The sequence below is a fragment of the Anabrus simplex genome, chromosome 6, assembly GCF_040414725.1.
Source record: "Anabrus simplex isolate iqAnaSimp1 chromosome 6, ASM4041472v1, whole genome shotgun sequence".
In the NCBI taxonomy this organism is placed as follows: domain Eukaryota; kingdom Metazoa; phylum Arthropoda; class Insecta; order Orthoptera; family Tettigoniidae; genus Anabrus; species Anabrus simplex.
Window position 1 is genome coordinate 53,979,095 of NC_090270.1, and position 21,488 is coordinate 54,000,582.

Consider the following 21,488-nt stretch of genomic DNA (forward strand, 5'->3'; position numbering starts at 1 on the left):
ATTTTTCAACAAGATAATGCGCCGCGTCTCAAGGCCGGGGATGTGACGGAGTGGTTTGAGGAACACAGTGGCGAGTTGCGATTGATGTGCTGCCCCTAACTCGCCAGATCTTAATCCGATCAAATGCATCTGGGATGTGATTGAACGTGGCGTCAAAGTTCATCGCCGCCCCCCCCCCCTCCCGGAATTTGCGGAAATTGGGTGACTTGTGTGTGCAGATGTGGTGCCAACTCCCTACAGCGACCTACCAAGACCTCATTGCTTCCATGCCAAGACGCATCGCCACTGTTATCTGTGCTAAAGGTGGACATACCGGCTATTAGGTAGGGGTAGGTGTCAATGTGCAAGACAGTGAGCGCTCTGCTAGACCACAAAAGTGCGCAGAAACTTGAAGCCCGTCGAAGCCGTTAATGCACAACGCTGTCGCCAGCAAATAAATCACTCATTGATCGAAAGACGACCGGAATGGGCCAGAATACATGGCAAAGTGATTTTGTTACACGATAAATCGCCGTCTTACATAGCAAAACCAGTGAAAGACACCTTGAAATCGCTTGGATAGGGCATCCTTACGCACCCGCCGTACTGCCCGGACCTGGCACCATCTATGAGCCATATCTTGAATGAACAAAAAATGAATTTATCTTGAAAATTACGTGTTTTTCTTACCACAAAAACCGGCAAAAACTTACGCATACACCTGGTATATAGACATAAACTTAATTATTTCAGTTAAAAGTACTCTGGTTACTCCTGAAATGAAATGGCGTATGGATTCCAGTGCTGGGAGTGTCCGAGTACAAGTTCTGCTCGCCAGAACTTGACTTCGTAGGCAAGCTGCGCATCGTTATGAAGATGAAATGATGATGAAGAAGAAACATACACCTAGCCCCCATGCCAGCGAAATTAACCAATTATGGTTACAATTCCCGACCCTGCCGGGAATCGAACCCGGGACCCCTGTGACCAAAAGCCAGCACACTAACCATTTAGCCATGGAGCCGCACTCTGGTTACTCAAATTGGAAGTAATAAATTATTCGGTCCGTGGACAAAGAATCTAAAGCCATTTTAGGCTACTTTTAAAAAATCCGGTATATTTAATAGGTCGGGGCCCACCTTGTTATGCTGACCGAGTGTTCATTATGCTGGAAATATTATTTATGTCCCGTATTTAGGTCCTTAGGATTATGAAAGTTGTTTATTACGAACAATGCCTTTAAACGTGTGACAAGTGCTGTATTTCTGGTGGACAAAGGTACAATGTTAACTCTGATACTAAGAGGTTTCGATTACTAAAGCGAGCTTTGTACCTCTGATTGGTGGATGTAGGGTTAGCGGGCAACTCGGTTTCTCTAAACATTGCCCAGGTGGGGAGCTGTTTTTTTTTCACACGATAAACAATACGGTACAGCAGTATGTGATGATTTATATCTCGTATTTGGGCTCTTAGGATCATGAAAATTACATATATTGTTCAATGCCTCCAAAAATGTAACAAGAACTGCAATTTTAATTTTGTCATACGACCGGGCAAGTTGGCCGTGCGGTTAGGGCCGCGTAGCTGTGAGCTAGCATCCGGGAGATAGTGGATTCGAACCCCACTGTCGGCAGCCCTGAAGATGGTTTTCCGTGTTTTCCCATTTTCACGCCAGGCAAATGCTGGGGCTGTATCTTAATTAAGGCGACGACTGCCTCCTTCCCACTCCTAGCACTTTTCTGTCCCATCGTCGTCATAAGACCTATCTGAGTCGGTGCAACGTAGAACAAATTGTAAAATTTTTGTCATATGTAAGAAAATAACGACAATTTTCCTCTATATTCTCTTTCCAAAGTCGCTTTCTCTTGTACTTTCTGATGTGTCGCTAGAAGAACGTGATGAGGGTGATTAATTATGTCTGGTGAAGGTAATGTGCAGAGGTGAAAAACTATCATCAGTCATAGTGACAAAACCTGCTGAAGACTTTTGAACGTTTTCGACATAACGCAGATGGAAAAAGTGTGGAACAGGGATGTTAAATTAATAAAGTATTCATAAAATTAATAAAGTATTCATAAACAATAATTGGGTGTCATTGCACGACTCACACTTCAGTGGATTGAGCAATCACCTTTTAAATTCTAACTAGGGAATTCGTCCTACTTCGCAGTATTCATTATAAATAGGTTAAATAACTCGCCGTCGTAGTCATATTGTTTTCCTGCCCTTTTCATCACATTTATGAACATTTAATAAGAAGCGCAGTTCGTAGCCAGAATTCATCTATCCGACGTCATCATGTCATATGTTTGGTAACAATCTATCCATATATTCGCTTTTTTATCGCGTAGTTCTTGATTTAAAGCTTGGTACTGTGGTATTTTAATAATAATAATAATAATAATAATAATAATAATAATAATAATAATAATAATAATAATAATAATAATAATAATAATAATAATGTTATTGGCTTTATGTCCCACTAACTACTTCTACAATTTTCGAGGTGCCGGAATTTTGTCCTGCAGGAGTACTTTTACGTGCCAGTAAATCTACTAACACGAGGCTGACGTATTTGAGCACCTTCAAATACCACCGGACAGAGCCAGGATCAAACCTGCCAAGTTGGGGTCAGAAGGCCAGCGCCTCAATAGTCTGAGTCACTCAGCCCGGCAATCTTATTATTAATCGCATTTCTTGTACAGAGAACGGTTGTTTTGTGATCTCGTAGGTTTGTCTCGAAGGAGCGTTTTCTGTCACTCTTCTAGTGTAACTAGGTTGTCCTTCGATGAGTGTTCCTAGATAATGTCCAGGCCGTATGTCATGATAAGGTCTATATGCACGTAGCCTTTTTTCTCTCAGTAGGAGTAGTTTCAAAACTCATTAGGAAAGCTCTGCCATCTGTTGAATATATTTGGAAGCTGGGAACGGTTAGAGAATCAAAGAGAATCTAGCAGGGAATAATACTCTTCCATGATAAGAGGAAGTGTATACTCTCCGGCTTTACAGCCAGTAATCAAACATGGCTGCATACAATGGCATTACTCAATGTAACTAGAATACTAACAATTAGGCCATTCCGGGGAGCTGCGCTGTCATTGGCTGGTGCGCGTGACGTCACCCTCAGGATAATGCTACCGCCAGGTTCTATGCATTGTGTGTTAAAGGGTACAGTTAGCTGAGTGTTTCTATGCGTTAAACTTCTTAGATATTTTAATTCCACTCCACTTTGTCATTTATCTTTACAGGACATAACATTTATAGTTAAAATTAATACGAAAACATAGCACCTCACATCTGTAGCTGTAATCATACACATACATTCACATCGGCGATTGCGAAATTGAGAAAAATAATATTTTACGAACGAAGTACTGGAACTAATAAGCATATAAATTATGAAAACACTGAATTCAGCACTTTTTTACTTAACATAAAGAACAATTAGTATCCAACTTATTACAGTTAATTATCACAGCTTCAAAAGAAAAAGAAAGATACGAGATATATGACATATAGGTTACAGGAAATGCAGTAATTTAAGAATATTTTGTTATACATCTAGACCAGTGGCGGTTTCTGGTATAGCGCAATGGAGCAATGCACCTCCAGTTTATATCAAATTGTACTCAGCTACTTAATTTTCACGATTCCCTTGTCATTCTCAAAGCTCGTGCTAAGCCCATCTGTCCGTAATATACTCGTACTGGCTCTTAATTCATGTGAGCTGCGCATAGTCTGTGGCTGGAGACTCGTCTGGAATGAACCCCCATACAAGGCTGCATCTCCGTCCGTACTTAGGCGAAGGGACCAGTGAGGTGCGGGGGGAAGTCTGTCAGCATTAAAGCAAGACCTGGATATCGCAGAAAAGAATATCCGTGGTGTAGGCATGCGCAGTATGCCACTCTCTCTCAAGTCTGTCGCAAGTCGTGTTGTTAGGGTAAGAAAACTGTAATAGTATGTGCCTGCCATCTGTTGCCCTTACAGGAATTTAACCAGGCAGCAGAGAATAGTGCACATAATTAGCGCTAGTGTTGAACAGCATCATTACTACCAAAAGTCATATTAAATTGCCAAATTCCAATTGATACCTTGTCCCAAATATATCAATACTTACTAAACATCTATTCATTTGCCTTCTTTGGAATAATTACTTTTTTGGAGAGAAACATAGCTTAAAAATCATTGAGGCAAAGAGTAGCGGGAAGGTAATACCAATGAAAACGCTAATTGACCAGCTCACACTAGTTCTTAAAATTAAGTTACCAACATTGTGAAAAGTGCGAACATTCATTCCTATAGTTTCCTCATGTTTTTCAAGTGTGAAACTAGTGTTTGTAAACGTTTGTACTTAGCAATTATCATAATTCGTAACATTATTGTACGCTGTGCAAGCGTGTGAGTGTTTTTTTGCACCGTTGTGCCGTTCTGAAACTTAATTTTTAGGATATAAAGAAGTTACAATCTTTTGTCCGTGTGCGTGTGTGTGTTTTTGTGCCTTGTAGTTACGTCCACAATCTTTGTGCCCCGGAAAGGTAAGGAGCTACATAATGAGTTTGAACAGTGTCCAGATACTTAAGAAGACAAACTTTTCTTGTCTCTCTCTTGAGCGAAAACTTGAGATTTTTTTTGCTAGTTGCTTTACGTCGCACAGACACAGATAGGTCTTATGGCGACGGTGGGACAGGGAAGGGCTAGGAGTTGGAAGGAAGCGGCCGTGGCCTTAATTAAGGTACAGCCCCAGCATTTGCCTGGTGTGAAAATGGGAAACCACGGAAAACCATTTTCAGGGCTGCCGACAGTGGGGTTCGAACCTACTATCTCCCGAATAAAACTTGAGATTAAGAATGCCGGGCGCCCAATGCCTGATCTTGTTATAACGAAGCAGACTAAAAGTAAAAGTAAAGAAATCGTGCGTAAATTCAGAATGGATATATACAAAAGAACCGAGTGGATCTGTGGGTGCGAAGTTACTAACAGGTTGTTTTGTTTTCCGTGTTTATGCTTCGTGAGTGATGAAAGCGAAGGGACTTGGACCAAAGTCGGAGTAGTAGATTTAGGACATTTGTCCCAAAAAATAAAGAAACACGAAAGTTCTAAATCTCATATGCTTGCCCAGTTAGAATTCGATCTTCTGGGAAAACACGATATCCGGCAGCAACTTGATTGTGCTTACAGGCAGTCTGTCGAAAGACACAACGATCAAGTACGGAAAAATCGTTATGTGCTGTCAAAAATTATCGACTGTGTAAAGTTCTGTGGCGCGTTTGAGTTGGCATTGCGCGGGCATGACGAAACAAGTGAATCCTCGAATCCTGGCATATTCCGAGGCCTCGTTAATTTTAGTTCTGAAATTGACGTTGCATTAAAGGACCATCTGTCCAAAGCTACTGTTTTCAAAGGCACCTCGAAAGACATTCAGAATGAACTGCTTTCGTGCATGTTTGAAATCTGTCGCGAGAAAATAAAGAAAGAAATCACAACTGCGCCCTTCATTTCGGTAATCGCAGACGAGACCACCGATATATCAACTACAGCACAATTAGTTATTGTACTGCGCTACGTTCTTCCCAACGGTAAGCCAGTTGAAAGATTTTGGGGTTTCCTCTCACCCGCTAGTCATGATGCTAAGACAATAGCAGAGTGTTTAAAATCTTCTTTGAGCGATGTTGTTGATAGCCCAGATAAGTTAGTTTCACAAAGTTACGATGGGGCGAATGTAATGAGTGGTCGCCATTCAGGAGTGCAAGCTCTCATCAGGGAAGATTTTAAGCATGCACATTATGTTCACTGTTACGCCCATTCTTTGAACTTAGTCATGGCACAAGCGACAAGCCAGAATACGGATGTCCGTATATTTTTTGCAGATTTAAGTGAAATCCCCAGCTTCTTTAATAACTCCCCGCAGCGATCAGGTGTATTGACCGAAATAGTTGGTAGAAGAGTACCTCATGCTTCAAACACAAGGTGGAATTTTAAATCAAGGACCGTTGAAGTAGTTTACGAGAACAGAGATGCCCTCATCGAATGCCTTGATCAACTGGAAACTACCTCTCGACAGCCTAATACCATATCGCAAGCAAGAGGTTTGCGTTTAAAATTGGAGCACCCGTTATTTCAGTTCTGGTTGGCTGTTTTCCATCAGATAATGCCTCATGTGGACATTTTATACAGTCAGCTACAAAAGCGAAATTCAGATCCGTTGGAAGTCAAAGGCGCACTTTCAGGTTTCGAGGCTGCTATAAAAATGGTTCGGGAAAATAAAATTGACCACATCGCTGACGAACATGATATACTGCCCCCGCCAGTGAAGGTATCACGAGGGCCGCTGCGTACCTCGAAACGAGTTGCGGCAAAAGAAGTTTGTGACACAGTCATTCTTCAAGCAAAGGAACGGTTTCAATTCACAAACCACCTTCTTGCAGCAAACTTGTTTCAGGCTGAAAATTTCGGCAGCTTTGAGAAGCAGTTTCCCCACTCACTTCTGTACAAAGCGTGTGAGGCCTACCCATTTCTCGACAAACCGAAACTGAGAACCGAACTTGAAATATTATACATGAGAAATGATTTTCGAACTGTTTCTGGGGCTACGACTTTGTTGCAGTTTCTTTTAGAAAATAAGTTGCAGAGTGTCTTTGGTGAAAGCATAAAACTTTTAAATATAGTTATTACTATTCCCATGACGACATCTGAAGCAGAAAGGTGCTTCTCAACCCTGAAAAGAATAAAGACTTTCTTGCGCAGCACAATGACCGAGGATAGACTTAATGCTCTTGCTATGCTGTCAATTGAAAAGGACTTGGTTCGAGACTCTGTGGACTTCAACGAAGCAGTTATAGATAAATTTGCATCCCTCAAGGAGCGCAGGATGGATTTTTTGTATAAGCTGTCTACATAGGGTAAGTCGATTGTGAAACATTTCTAATTTTGCATGTGGTAAATATCGGCATGTATTGTCTGCTTCTCTCGTATTCGATCACATTTTCAAAACTTATATCATCTTATTTTGGGAGGTTACGGCCCACGACGGGAGAGGTGGAGGGGGGGGGGGGTGCAATTTTTTTTCTTCTGTTGAACCCCCAGTGACGAAAGTCACGCGCCGCCACTGATCTAGACTCATAAATTCTATTGAAGATATGTCTGTAATGATGCTACCCAGAGAAGATTCTTCTTCACAGCATACTTTTGTAAAATGTCCATATATATCTTTTCTGGTACTTCTAATCCTAATGCATGTTTATATTCTCACATACAGCAATATTATTTTGCTGTGAATTTCAGTGAATTATGTGGACCTAAAATCACATCATCAGATGAATCGTAACACACGACTGTATATTTATTCATTTTGTCGAAGTTGATAGTTGCTACCTTCTTTAAGAGCTTAAGTGTTTTTACCTTTAGCCTTTTTTTTTTTTTTTTTTTTTTTTTTTTTTTTTTTTTTTTGCTAGTTGCTTTACGTCGCACCGACACGGATAGGTCTTATGGAGACGATGGGACAGGAAATGGCTAGGAGTGGGAAGTAAGCGGCCGTGGCCTTAATTAAGGTACAGCACCAGAATTTGCCTGGTGTGAAAATGGGAAACCACGGAAAACCATTTTCAGGGCTGCCGACAGTGGGGTTCGAACCTACTATCTCCCGAATACTGGATACTGGCCGCACTTAAGCGACTGCAGCTATCGAACCTTTAGCCTTAATGAGACCGAGAACCTCTGTCAGAATTCCAGGTTTAAACTTAAAAATTCTTGGCCCAGTTTTGAAAGGTTTGAAATGTTTATTTTCACAAATAAACATATGCCTAAGGAAACCGAGAGCTCTTACGGCCAGTGGCTTTACTAGTGGCTTTACGTCGCACCGACACAGATAGGTCTTATGGCGACGATGGGATAGGAAAGGCCTAGGAGTTGGAAGGAAGCGGCCGTGGCCTTAATTAAGGTACAGCCCCAGCATTTTCGTGGTGTAAAAATGGGAAACCACGGAAAACCATCTTCAGGGCTGCCGACAGTGGGATTCGAACCCTCTATCTCCCGGATACAAGCTCACAACCGCACGGACAACTTGCCCGGTGAGAGCTCTTACGGTAAGGGCATTTGCAATGGCCTGAAGGCCCCACTTTGTTTTTGCTTAGAAGGCATCAAATTTGGCCCTGAGGGAAACATTGAGACCAGACAAGCTTCAATTTACTACGTTCTTCTTGTTTTGAATTGTGTGGAAATCGTTTGGTAAAAGGTACAACATATTTTGTAACTTTGGACTTGTTCAGGGCGTCTTTAGTATCTATATTTATGTGGTCAACCGATTGATTTCTTCTTTGGTATTGTCAGGAATCTCGATAATAGTGTCCGTACTCGTTGACTGGTGAAGGCCTGTAGAACCAGTGTTAGTCGCTTGGCAACCTGCTAAGTAGAGAATGTATTGCGGGTTAGGGTAAGCCTTCGCTTGCAATTGTTGGAGTGATTTGATTTTATGATCACTCAAAGTTGGCTGAACTGATCTGTCATTGTCTCATGATTCATTGGCAGGTAATTCCGAAGAGAATAACACAAAAATGAACCTTATCTGCCAAATCTGCTTTTAATAAACTTATTATTTACTGTTGGCTTAACGTCGCACCGACACAGATAGGTTTTATGGCGACGATGGGAGAGGAAAGGACTAGGAGTCGGAAGGAATCGGCCGTGGCCTAAATTAAGGTACAGCCCCATCATTTGTCTGGTGTGAAAATGGGAAACCACGGAAAACCATCTTCAGGGCTACAGTGGGGGCTCGAACCCACTATCTCGTACCACTAACCGCACAGCCAACTCGCCCGGTAGTAAACTCCTTTAATATATAGATAGTTTGTTTTTATTACCCGGTCCTTTCAACGTTTTACTTCATTTCCAAGCTGAGTGGCTCAAACTGTTGTTGGACTGGCCTTCTCACCCCAACATAACAGTTTCGATCCCAGCTCAGTACGATGGTATTTAAAGGTGCTCAAATACGCCAGCCTCGTGTTTGTACTGGTTACTGGTTGGTTACTGGCACGTAGATATAACTCCTGTGGAACGAAATTGCGGCACCTCGGCCTCTCCGAAAACCGTAAAAGTAGTTTGTAGGACGTAAATCATATAACATTTTTATTTACGCACGGAACATGATATATACCTCGTATTTAGGTTCTTAGAATCATGGAAATTATTTGCCTTTAAAAATGTGACAAGTGCAGCATTTCTAGAGGAGAAAGGTTCGATGTTAACTGTTAAATGTTACTGCTTGCAGGAGGTTACGATTACTAAAGAGAACTTTTTATCTCTGGTGGACACATGTGGAGTAAAAGGACACCTCAGTTTCTCTAAACCTCACCTACATGGGGAGCTATTTTTTTTCACATGATATAAAATACGTTACAGCAGTATGCGATTTGTATCTCGTACTGAGTCTCCTAGGATTATGAATATTACTTGTAAAACATTTTGTACAATGACTTTAAAAATAATGCGACAAGTGCCTTGAGTTTTATGCGCTTCATAGTTGGCCAAATTTGAAAATTTCACTTTTTCTGTCTGAAAATAATTAAAGTGCAAAAAAGAATTTTCAGTTGAAATTTTACACTCCGGACGTTTTTCTTCTCGCCTGTAAAATTTTTGCTTTGTATTTGGTATCTTCTTCTTCATCTTAATCTGTTTACCCTCCAGAGTTGTTTTCTTCCTCGGACTCAGCGATGGTTCCTACCTCTACCGCCTCAAGGGCAGTGTCCTGGAGCGTGAGACATTGGGTCAGGGGATACAACTGGGGAGAATGACCAGTATCTCGTCCATGCGGCCTCACCTTCTATGCTGAACAGGGGCCTTGCGGGGGGATGGGAAGACTGGAAAGGGTAGACAACCGAGCTCGATAGCTGCAGTCGCTTAAGTGAGGCCAGTATCCAGTATTCGGGAGATCGTGGCTTCGAACTCCACTGTCGGCAGACCTGAAAATGGTTTTTCGTGGTTTCCCATTTTCACACCAGGTAAATACTGGGACTGTACCTTAATTAAGGCCACGGCCGCTTCCTTCCCACTCCTAACCCCTTCCTCTCTCATCGTCGCCATAAGACCTATCCGTATCGGTGTCACGTAAAGCAAATACCAAAAAAGAAAAAAAAGGATAGACAAGGAAGAGGGATGGAAGTGGCCGTGCCCTTAAGTTAGGCTCTATCCCAGCATTTGTCTGAAGGAGAAGTGGAAAACCACGGAAAACCACTTCCAGGATGGCTGAGGTGGGAATCGAATCCACCTCTACTCAGTTGACCTCCCGAGGCTGAGTGGACCCCGTTCCAGCCCTCGTACCAGTTTTCAAATTTCGTGGCAGAGCCGGGAATCGTACCCGGGCCTCCGTGGGTGGCAGCTAATCACACTAACTACTACAGCACAGAGGTGGACTGGATTTGGTATCTTTTGAATATAAGTTTTTCATTTATAGCGTCTTGTAGTCCTTTTTTGTTAGTTGATAACAGGTTCAAGTCGTCTGCGTATGCATATAGGGTGACCTTGTCTCTACTAATTATCCTCTTGATGTCAGCCGTAGCTATAGAACTGGGCTCATCGCGTCGCCGTGCTGTGGGCTACTCCGTTTGTTTGAATCAATGGTGCTAATGAAGTTAATTAAACTCAACAATAGGTTGCGTAATAGCGTTCCAGACCTCTGTAATATGGAGAGTAAAATGGAACGTCTAAATAAACATGCGGGCAATCTAAATGGCGTTACATCTTCATACAGAACCTTAGACCATATGATTATTTATTTATTTATTTATTTATTTATTTATTTATTTATTTATTTTTTTTTGCTAGGGGCTTTACGTCGCACCGACACAGATAGGTCTTATGGCGACTATGGGACAGGAACGGCCTAGGAGTTGGAAGGAATCGGCCGTGGCCTTAATTAAGGTACAGCCCCAGCATTTGCCTGGTGTGAAAATGGGAAACCACGGAAAACCATCTTCAGGGCTGCCGATAGTGGGATTCGAACCTACTACCTCCCGGATGCAAGCTCACAGCCGCACGCCTCTACGCGCACGGCCAACTCGCCCGGTATTTATTTATTTAGCCCGCCTGGTGGCCATGATCATTAAGGCGTTGAAGTCTAAACAGTCTGACACCGTGGTAAGCCGGTTCGAGTCCCGTTGGTCGAAAAATATTTTCGCCATCAGAATGTTGGCCACCGGGGTAGGGGAGGTGCTGGTATACAATTTCTAATTACTGCATTGCGTGCCAAAAGCGTGGATTAAATTACAGCCCTCTCCGCAGTGCTCATATGGAGTGGGGGCATATGACGCTGCTGATGATGATACGTCCCTCGGATGGAGACGTTAAGACTTGAGTAGACCCCTTGTTGCTATTCGACAGGAGTGCCGGCACCGGGTTTCACCCTCTCCCTTCTACTATCATGTATCACGTCATTTATTTCATCTCATTGCCTCCTCTGATGAGGTAGACGTTAGAAAGGCCATCCGGTCATGAAAACCCACCACGGCAGATTCATCTCACCTCATACCCGACCCCGTAAAGAGACGGGACAATGGTTGGACAAACATTTATTTATTTATTTATTTATTTATTTATTTATTTATTTATTTATTTATTTATTTATTTATTTATTTATTTATTTATTTATTATTTTTTCAATACCCAGGTCGTTCCAGAGTGCAGAGTGGACTTCGGCCCACAAGTAGCCACGGCTGGTCCGTGATCCGACAGATCTGCACTCCGAACGGCCAACCGAGCAGAGGAGGGGTGGTCACGGTTTTACCGTAGCTCTATGATTATGTATTCGAGAGACGGAGAGGGGCTGGTCCACAACGTTGGCTGTCCTGAGAATGGTTTTCCGTGATTTTCCATTCTTCTTCTTGTTCTTCTTCTTCTTGGCATTTACCCAACGATGTGGGGTTGGCACCTTATATGGATTTAACCCAGTTTTACGGATGGATGCCTTTTCTGGCCCCAACCCTATGTAGAGGGGTATATTGACTATTGAGTGTTCCTTTGGTGGCTTGTAGTGTAGTGTGTCGTTTGTAAATGAACATGCGTATTAGGACGAACACAAACACCCAGCCCCTGTGCTAGAGAACTTAACTGAAGTTAAAATCTCCGACCTGTCCGAGAATCGAATCCGTGGCCCTATGAATCGAAGGCCGCTACGCCACGAATCCAGAAGAACTCAAACAGTAGAAGACTGGCTTTCATCATAAAGCCATAATATCCTCTTTCCCCTTCAGCATTTACAAGGCATTAAAAACGTAAATTGCATGTAGGCTCACTGACTCCAAATGGTTAATTACGATACACAGTCACAGCTGAGTGGCTAACTGAAATGAGATAGCTGAAGTATCGCCGTGAGCTGGGTCTGTCGTAACAGTTTTAAATAAGACAACACAACAGCAGAGAGACGAGCGCACCAATTGATTGAAAGTTACACTGAGAGGAGGAAGAAAAGTTGTTCCGTCCACACGCCCCAAAATGAGTTGGGATCGCAGAAGGAGTGTGGCATTATTGAAGAGTGGGGCTTTGGTTTGGCCAATGAACCGAGCAGCACGTGGGAACCTTGACAAGGACATACACAGTGAACCATTTAATTATAAGTCAAGACTGGTATGTTACGCAAAATGCCTACTATATATTTTTACAAATAGAGTACAACCTAGTTATGATAAAAAGAACCATGGAAAGTGCATTAAGACTCCATTTACGGCAACAAAATAGTTTATTATGGCACCTATAAACTAATTCCGGTCTGGGCTTTAATATCCCTAACAAAGGTTCTGGACTGGGCAGTTTTAAAAGAATTATATCTCTGCACCTATATTTGCATTATTTTTTGTCCTTGTTTAAATAATAATAATAATAAAAAGGTCGATAAATATACTCCTCTGGATATGGAAGTAGCAAGGATCTGGAAACAAGACAGAGTGACAATTCTTCCTTTTCTCCTTTTTCCCACTGAACTCACACCAAAACCATTTCCAGAAAACTTAATGAAACTACAGCTCCCTATCTTCACTTACAATGTGGCGCAGAAGGCTGCAATTTTGAAGACCTGCAACATAGTCAGAATATTCCTGAATGTTCAGTATGAACCATAAATTGAAAACGCTGCAACCTCTACAACGAAGAGATTGATGAAGGCGTATATTGTAAAGTTATCTAAATTATGATTGAGCTCCATTTCTTATATGTAAAATATCGAAATGCGTGCTATATTACCAACTATGAAGTTGGGAAATAAATAGCAATAACAATACAAATAATAATAATAATAAGAAGAAGAAGAAGAAGAAGAAGAATACCGAGCTCGATAGCTGCAGTCGCTTAAGTGCGGCCAGTATCCAGTATTCGGGAGATAGTAGGTTCGAACCCCACTGTCGGCAGCCCTGAAAATGGTTTTCCGTGGTTTCCCATTTTCACACCAGGCAAATGCTGGGGCTGTACCTCAATTAAGGCCACGGCCGCTTCCTTCCCACTCCCAGCCCTTCCCTGTCCCATCGTCGCCTTAAGACCTATCTGTGTCGGCGCGACGTAAAACAACTAGCAAATAATAATAATAATAATAATAATAATAATAATAATAATAATAATAATAATAATAATGCTTCCACGGCCCGTACTTGTAGACATGATATGGATTTTTGGGCTTATGTCGTGTTAAGAATACAAAGTGAAACTCATTACGTTTCACAGAGAACTTTGCTCCACATCTTCAGAAGAAAATCTCGACTGTTTACGAGGAGGACTTCTACAATAATGAGGGTTTGAATTTAGAATGCTTTACCGTTGGAGCTGTAGTAGTGCGCTCATCAGTCACCAGGTGGCTCGCTGTATCCTGGCACAGCGCTCCAAGCGGGAGCTGACGATAACATTAAGTTACAATCACGGCTGATTTGATGCGTCGCTCTCAACGAGCTACTAGCTCGATGGTCGCTCTAGCTAGCTCCGAGCACAGCGAGGGATCCAGTCGGCCATGCTACAATTGAGATGTTCTATCACACCGTGTGTGCGTGAGAAGTATCAGAGAGGACATCAGACGAATCAGGGACGAATGTGGTTGAAGAAATATGTTGTTTGTTTTACGTCAGCTGTCATTTGAGATTATGAATCTGTTTATATAATATACCATGTTTTACGAATAAATCTAATATGACTGTCTACTAAGTAACTACAGTTTTCTAAAATACTATAATATTTACACTCTTTTGATCATGTAAAATGTGCATTGAAAATATAAACATCAACCATAAGGATAATGATATAAAAATACAGTCGTCTTTGAGACAGCAAGGAGTGCGGATGTGCTGAGTAGTGCGCGGAGCGGCGGAGCAATGGGTAATACGTTGACTCAGTACAGGATAGCGATTGGAAGATGGAACGGCATAAAGAGAAGTAAAATGGAGACAAGAATGGAGCTGAAAGGTGAAAAAAGAAGGATGGTGGCTACTCTACTGGTGGCGGCAGTGGTGATAGTGCTATTGATTATAGGAGGAGTCAAAGTTAATCCTGGCCCCGGTCCAGTGGGTTCCATTGGATGGGAAGTGTTCGAAGCGATAAAAGAGATGTTATAAAAATAACTGTTCAGTAATATTTGTAATAACAATAACGTAAATACCGAGCTCGGTAGCTTCTGTCGCTTAAGTGCGTCCCCTATCCAGTATTCGGAGGATAGTGGGTTTGAACCCCACTGTCGGCAGCCCTGAAGATGGTTTTCCGTGGTTTCCCATTTTCACACCAGGCAAACACTGGAGCTCTACCTTAATTAAGACCACGGCCGCTTTCATCCGACTCCTAGCTCATTCCTGACCTACCTGTGTAAATGTGACGTAAAGCAAATTAAAAAATAAGAAAACTAACGAAAATGGGAACTTTTAAGAAATTATGTATATACTTTTACGTGACGATAGTGGCTCAGAAGGCGACGTTAGCGAAGATCCTCTGTGATGATTTGAGGATATTTTTCTTATAATGGATTGTGCCCACTCGCTGAGGTGACTATTAATATGAACCAGCATGTTTATTTAAACCTTCTGGACGATCATGTGTTGCCTTTCAGTCAACATCTGCATGATTAGTGTGTAGTGATAACCCGATTTTTTTAAGTGACACCAGCAAAGTTCATCGGGCTGGACTCATGTGTGACTGGTTACTTCCCCGTCCTCAATTGGCCTGCAAAGTCACCTGACTTGAACCCCATTGAAAATCTGTTGGACATGTTGGAACAGCACATAAAACGCTGACATCAGCATCCCCGTAGTTTGGTGGAATTGCTTGATCAAATCAAATCGAGTGGCTTAACCTGGATGCGACGTACCATCACTTCCTAAGCGAATCCAGGCGGTTGTCAAGTCTACAGGCGAAGTTACACGGTGTTTATAATGAATTCTCCAGGGGTGATTAGCGTTTTATCCGGTGAGCTTACACTCTGTAGCATACAGAGATTCTGGTTTAATTACATTGTTGTAGTGCATGATTTGTGTTTCGATGGAGAGACTCTCCTTACTTAAGGTATCCTTGGTCAGTCAAGCTTGTTCCGATTTCCTTGCTGTTGATTTATTTGCTTCATTGCTTAAACCATTAATTTTTATATTTTCCACCAAGTACTTAAGCTTTTCTACCCTGTCAATTTTTCCATATTCTGTTATTAACACTGTCGGTGAATTTCCAATGTTAGTCATAAATTTGGTCTTCACAAACGGTATCCGACGTCAAACTTCCTCTGCAATTTCTTTCAGAAGGATTACCTGCTGTTTTATATACTCAGATCGTATTGCATTATAGTCAGCGACCTATCACTTACACCTACCCCTTATCGCATAGTGGATTCTTTTTCTTCTTTGATTTTTTTTCCATACTCCCATTACCTTTTCCGAGATACAGTTAAAAAGAATCGGAGACAATCCAATCCCCTGTCTCGCACCAGTATTAATTGGAAATTCCTCTGAGATCTCTCCCAAGAATTTCACTTTAGAATTTGTGTCCGTGAGAGTATCTCTCATTATTGATTGGCTTTGAATCTACTCCGAATTCCTCCGGAATGTGAAATAAGGAAGTTCTGCCTATTGAATCATACGTTTTCCGGAAAACCCCAAGGATTATGACGAATTTCTTGTTCCTGATCATTATGTCCAATATTATTGTCTTCAGAAAAACATATTTGCTCCGAGAACGACCTGCCTTTTCTGAACTCTTCTGATATTCATATATTTGTTTATTCACTATAGGTTTAATCCTATTTTGGAGAGCTTCTGATAAGATCTTATATATGACTGATAAAAGGGAAATTCCCCTGCAGCTGTTGACACCTTTCTTATCAATAGTGGGTTTATCAAATACAACAGTTTAAACAGCACACTCGGTTCCAGATTACAGTTCGTTCACAACGCATGTATCCGCTTTATCTCGAATGAACCAAAACATTGCTATATTTCCCCCTACCTCAATCAGTTATCTTGGCTATATTTAGAGGAGAGACGAAATCTGCACTCTGTGTCACGAGTTTACTTTAGAGTTGGCCTTCAGTGCCTATCATCCAGAGATAATCACCAAACAAGGTCGGTAACCCTGATAAGATTTCCTATCCATCACACTACTGGGTACAGTGATTCATTCATCCCGCTACTATTCGCCTGTGGAATTCCCTGCAGGCTCAACTTAGAGATATTCCTAGTATTCAGCTGTTCAAAAGAAGGTGTTGCAAACATAGAACATATCTGAGATAATTTTCTTCATGTAAACATTAACCGTAGTAACCAAATGATAAGCACTTCTAGCTAGCATTTCCAGCTAGGCTGTAAGTTATAAAATGTTAGTATGTTGTAGAATTTAACATAAATTAAAGAGTGTATTATGGTTGGGCACAATAGCAAGCCCCATAGCCTGAGCCACGCCATAGAAAACAAGACGATAATAAACAACACATTAATATCAATGCATTCTTCCAATCTTCTGGAATTCTTTCTGTCTGCAAAAATTTCCCTCTGTTCCTCCCTTGCTCTATTAACAGATCCCTTCCACAACTCTGCCACAATCAAATCTTCCCCTCCGACTTTCTTATTCCTTAGGTGTTGGATTATGTCTTCTATTTCTATCTCATCAGGTGGTTCAGAGTCTCCAGTTTTAATTTGTGGTTGATTGAATGAAAGCCTTTCTTCACGCTCTTTGCGGTTCAGAAGTGTTTCAAAATCTGTTCCCAAAATTTCCCAGTTGTCTTTATTATTGAGTCCAATGTTTCCCTCCGCCTCCTCCTTAAATCCGAGACACTCGCTTGATAATTTGTTATTTCCTCTTTATATTTTGTGAAAGCTTCTCCAATTTGTTTTTATTGAAGTCTTTGTCAGTTTGAGTGAGTCGGCTTTTTCATACTTCCTTTTGCCAACTATTATAGTTTTGGATGTCTGCTTTCGGATTATCTTAAATTAGTTTCACACGAATGCCATCTTCTCAATGCTTCCAGTCTCTCAGTGATTGTGATAAAGTAGTGACTGAGCAAGTGGCTGTGTGGTTTGGGTTCGGTAGCTGTCAGCTTGCATTCTGAAGATAGTGAGTTCGAAACCCACTCTCGGCATCCCGGAAGACGGTTTACCGTGGTTTCCAATATTCACACCAATCAAATGCTGGGGCTGTACCTAATCAAAGCTACGGTCGGTTCCTTCCCGTTTCTATCCTTTTCCCAACACATCGTCGCCATAAGACCTATATGTGTTAATTCGACGTAAAGCAAATATTGCAACCTTTCCACCCCACGCCATTTGCCCCATAGAACCAAATGACGGCATGATAATCCCTAAAATATCGGGATACCGCCATATAGCACCATTCGTCAAGGCGCTCGATGGAAAGAACCTTTTTAGTCTAGAGTCAAATGCCACCTTATCTGGAAAGAACGAAAAAGAAAACTTTCAGAATGATGGGTGAGCAAAAGCTCTTCCGACCGTGCAAGGGTCAACTGCACCCCTCCGTTCCATATAATCAAATCCCTGACCTACCCAGGGCCATGGCGTTCGCGGCAAAAGATCAAAGTCATAACTAGCTTAAAGGCATAAATGAACGGAAGGAAACTTGGGATGCAATGTTTTTCGGCAAAATGACAGGCAAACAAAAGTTTAATTACCTATTTATTAATCCTTGATAAATCAAATTAATTAAAATTTACCCTGAATACTTATAATATAATCATAATAGAATATACAATGTCCAATGGACTAAATACAAAATTGTGAAAAGTCAAAGTTGATTTCTCCTTTCCCTCTTTCCTCTTCCCGACATGACGATAAATATTACATTAAAAGTTGTATAACATATTTTTTAAAATCAGAAATATCCTTATAAATGCGACGGTTATCATTAAGAACTTTCTTCACTATCAGAAGAAACAATTATCTATAACAAAAAATTTGAAGATAACTTGGAGTGGTCACCTAGCTAAATTAATTATATCGCAAATAAGTAAACAAAAGAATAAGTGAATACTAGTCGGTGACATCATAATCATAAATAAATAACAATGACCAATGTCGGGTCCAGAAATCGAACCCACATCCCAATGAATCCAATGACAAAATAACGAAATAGAGCTCGTTTTGTCATCCAAATAAAAATGTAAAACACAACTAAAAGAACGTATAAAAAAGGAAAATATGTACACATAATTTAAAAGGAAAAATAAACAATATGCGCATGCAATTTGCTGTATTATGAAAAAGAAAATAAATCATGTGACAACAAAAATCCATGGTTGCCTCAGAGTTCGAACCGATGACATCCAGGATGGCATCGACAAACGGGTCTATAAAAACTCCCTTTCTCAATTAATCATAGGGTCAACAAATCAATAATAATACTGGCGTTCCAGTTATGTAATTTCATTATAAAATTATACATGAAAAAGATTAAAATCCTTTAAACTATAATCGGTTTTCTGCAAACATCCCTGCCTTCATTCTAAGTGGAATAGCTCGAACAATACAGTAGACAGTAACCCTTTTACAAGGGACAAGCTCTCTCGCTCCCCTTCAAGTTTTAAATCTTTCGATGTCATTACAAGTAATGGGCTGGTGTGGCAGAAAATATTTTGTTGACAGCTCAAGGCGAGACCAAATCGTCTCCATTAGAATCCATCATTGTTAAATAATCTCATTTCAATACATATTCTCAAATCATATTCCAAAGCTCCACTGGCTTATTAATTCACTGCCTTATCACAATTCTTTAATTCAATATCAAGCCACCATTTATCTTCTAATATTCACATCCTTAGACTTAGAATGACCGGGTTCGCATCCATCCGATCCCACAGCCTAGGTTTTCCTACATTTTAAACTCAGACTAATAAAATCAAATATGGATTTTAAACATATTCATAATGTTATTCTCACATACAGAAAGGGAAAATATTTGACATTAAAGGAAAACACTAACCTCAATGGGAGGGCGTTTGTTCGTTGTCCAGGCTTGTCACAACTTACGCAAATAATTAATACAGCCATCTACAAATATTATCATGCAAATTACGTGAAAATAAGAGTGCCTTCCTATCTTGATATTATAAACCGATAGTCCATTTTTGAAGAGATAATCACCATGCATTATCACAATAAGCTAGGATATTTCTTAAATAAATTATACATATCACGGTTTGGGATCAGTACAAATACAAATCTACATTTTTTTACCTAATCTAAGCACTCTCAGGCTAACTAATATTTTTCATCAAATCACGGGCATGCATTACGTTAGATATATTTTGAAGCCTATGTAGTAGCCTATTAATTCCGTCTAGATGAATATAAACGATGTGAAGACCACTCACAAGTTCTCTCTCTAATTCAAGAATACATGCAATTTACATTTCTAATCTATATGATCTACATATTAAATAACCGCGCATTTATTTAGAAAAATTATTACAATTTAGTGCTTATCATCATGTCGTGAAATCCAAGACTAGAGCCCAGGAAAAGGCCTTTATCGTTTTTAAGCTTCCATGGCGCTGACGTTGGTCACAGTTTGGTATCCACTGCTACTCCTGCTGAGCGCGTTCATAATCCAGGGTCCTCTTCTACACTATAACAACTTGATAATGTTGACATATGTTGCGTCACTTAAACAAAAAAATACACTGTAACACTTTAATGAGGTTGCGTCACTTTAAAAAAACTACTGTAACACTTTAATGAGGTTGACATATGTTGCGTCACTTTAAAAAACTACTGTAATACCGTTCTTGCGGTCACATTACTTCAACCCTCTTAATACTATCATTTGTAGATAATTATAATAGTCTCGAAGATGTAAAATGTATATTTCCACTCTGAAATACTAGTAAAATCGGAACATCAGCAAACCGTGGTTCTGCCTTGAATCCTTCGCGTCGAGTGGCAGTGGTGTCATCACCGCCATCCCTTTTAAAAGCTTTCCCCTACTCACGCAACATACAGTGGCTAGTCCCCACTATTTTTTTTAAATTAATAGTTCAACCAGTCGTATGACATCGGTAATGCACTCAAATGCGTGACTCAGACTCTTAAGTAGTCTTGATATGTGCGGAACCTGCGTTGATCGGCCGTTTATTTACAATTAATTATCCAAATATTTCCCCTACAGAGTCTCCCATGGCGGTTCTGCGTACATAGTAGGCGTACTGACGCTGTTATTATATAATCCAAATGATCGCGTATTTTTCCATACGTTAATATTTTATAAAAAACTGGAATTTTGGCAGAGGTCTATAATAAAATCATATAACGTCCCAAGGTTTCCCATACTAATTGTTATGCCATTGTTTCGGCCATTTTTCAACTGGTGGTGGGATCATTATTGTTTTTCTTTGCTTGACATTTTTTCATCTCTCTCTTTCTCTCTCTCTCTATCTGGGGATTCTTTTAGTTAAGACGGAGTGGTGTTTACCATGTCAGAAAGTTGTGTAAGCATGTGCAACCTAATGCAACTTTCTGTAACATGTACAAGGGAGCTTAACAAAGGTTTTCACTGCCTAAAATAATTAATACATAAATATGTACATGACCGATACGGTCACAATATTAAAAAGTAATAATATTAGTAATGATAATAACAATAACGTAATAAATATTATAAAATATGCCAATGTAGGAAAAGAGAGGGAATCGGTGAGAAAATGTACATAGAGCAAAAATATATGTTCTAGCCCTTCAGGCAAGCAACTCATGGTTCAAAGTATCCTAGAAATATGAGCTACGAATTTTAGGTAAATAACATATAACAAATTATGAGAATATTTCCTTTTCATTGCAAACCTTTTCTTAATCACCGTTAACCGGTCGACTGGATTAGTAGTTTGCCTTTTTATACTAACGAGCGTTAATGTGAGTCAGAGCATTGTTTCACTGAAGCACCACTACGAGGGCTAATGTGAGTCAATATGGAGTTTCACTTAAGCCCTTATAACTACATTTGTGTGGACATTTTTCTAAAAATCAAGAAACGCATTAGGGTATTGAACAAAGTAACACATTACAGAA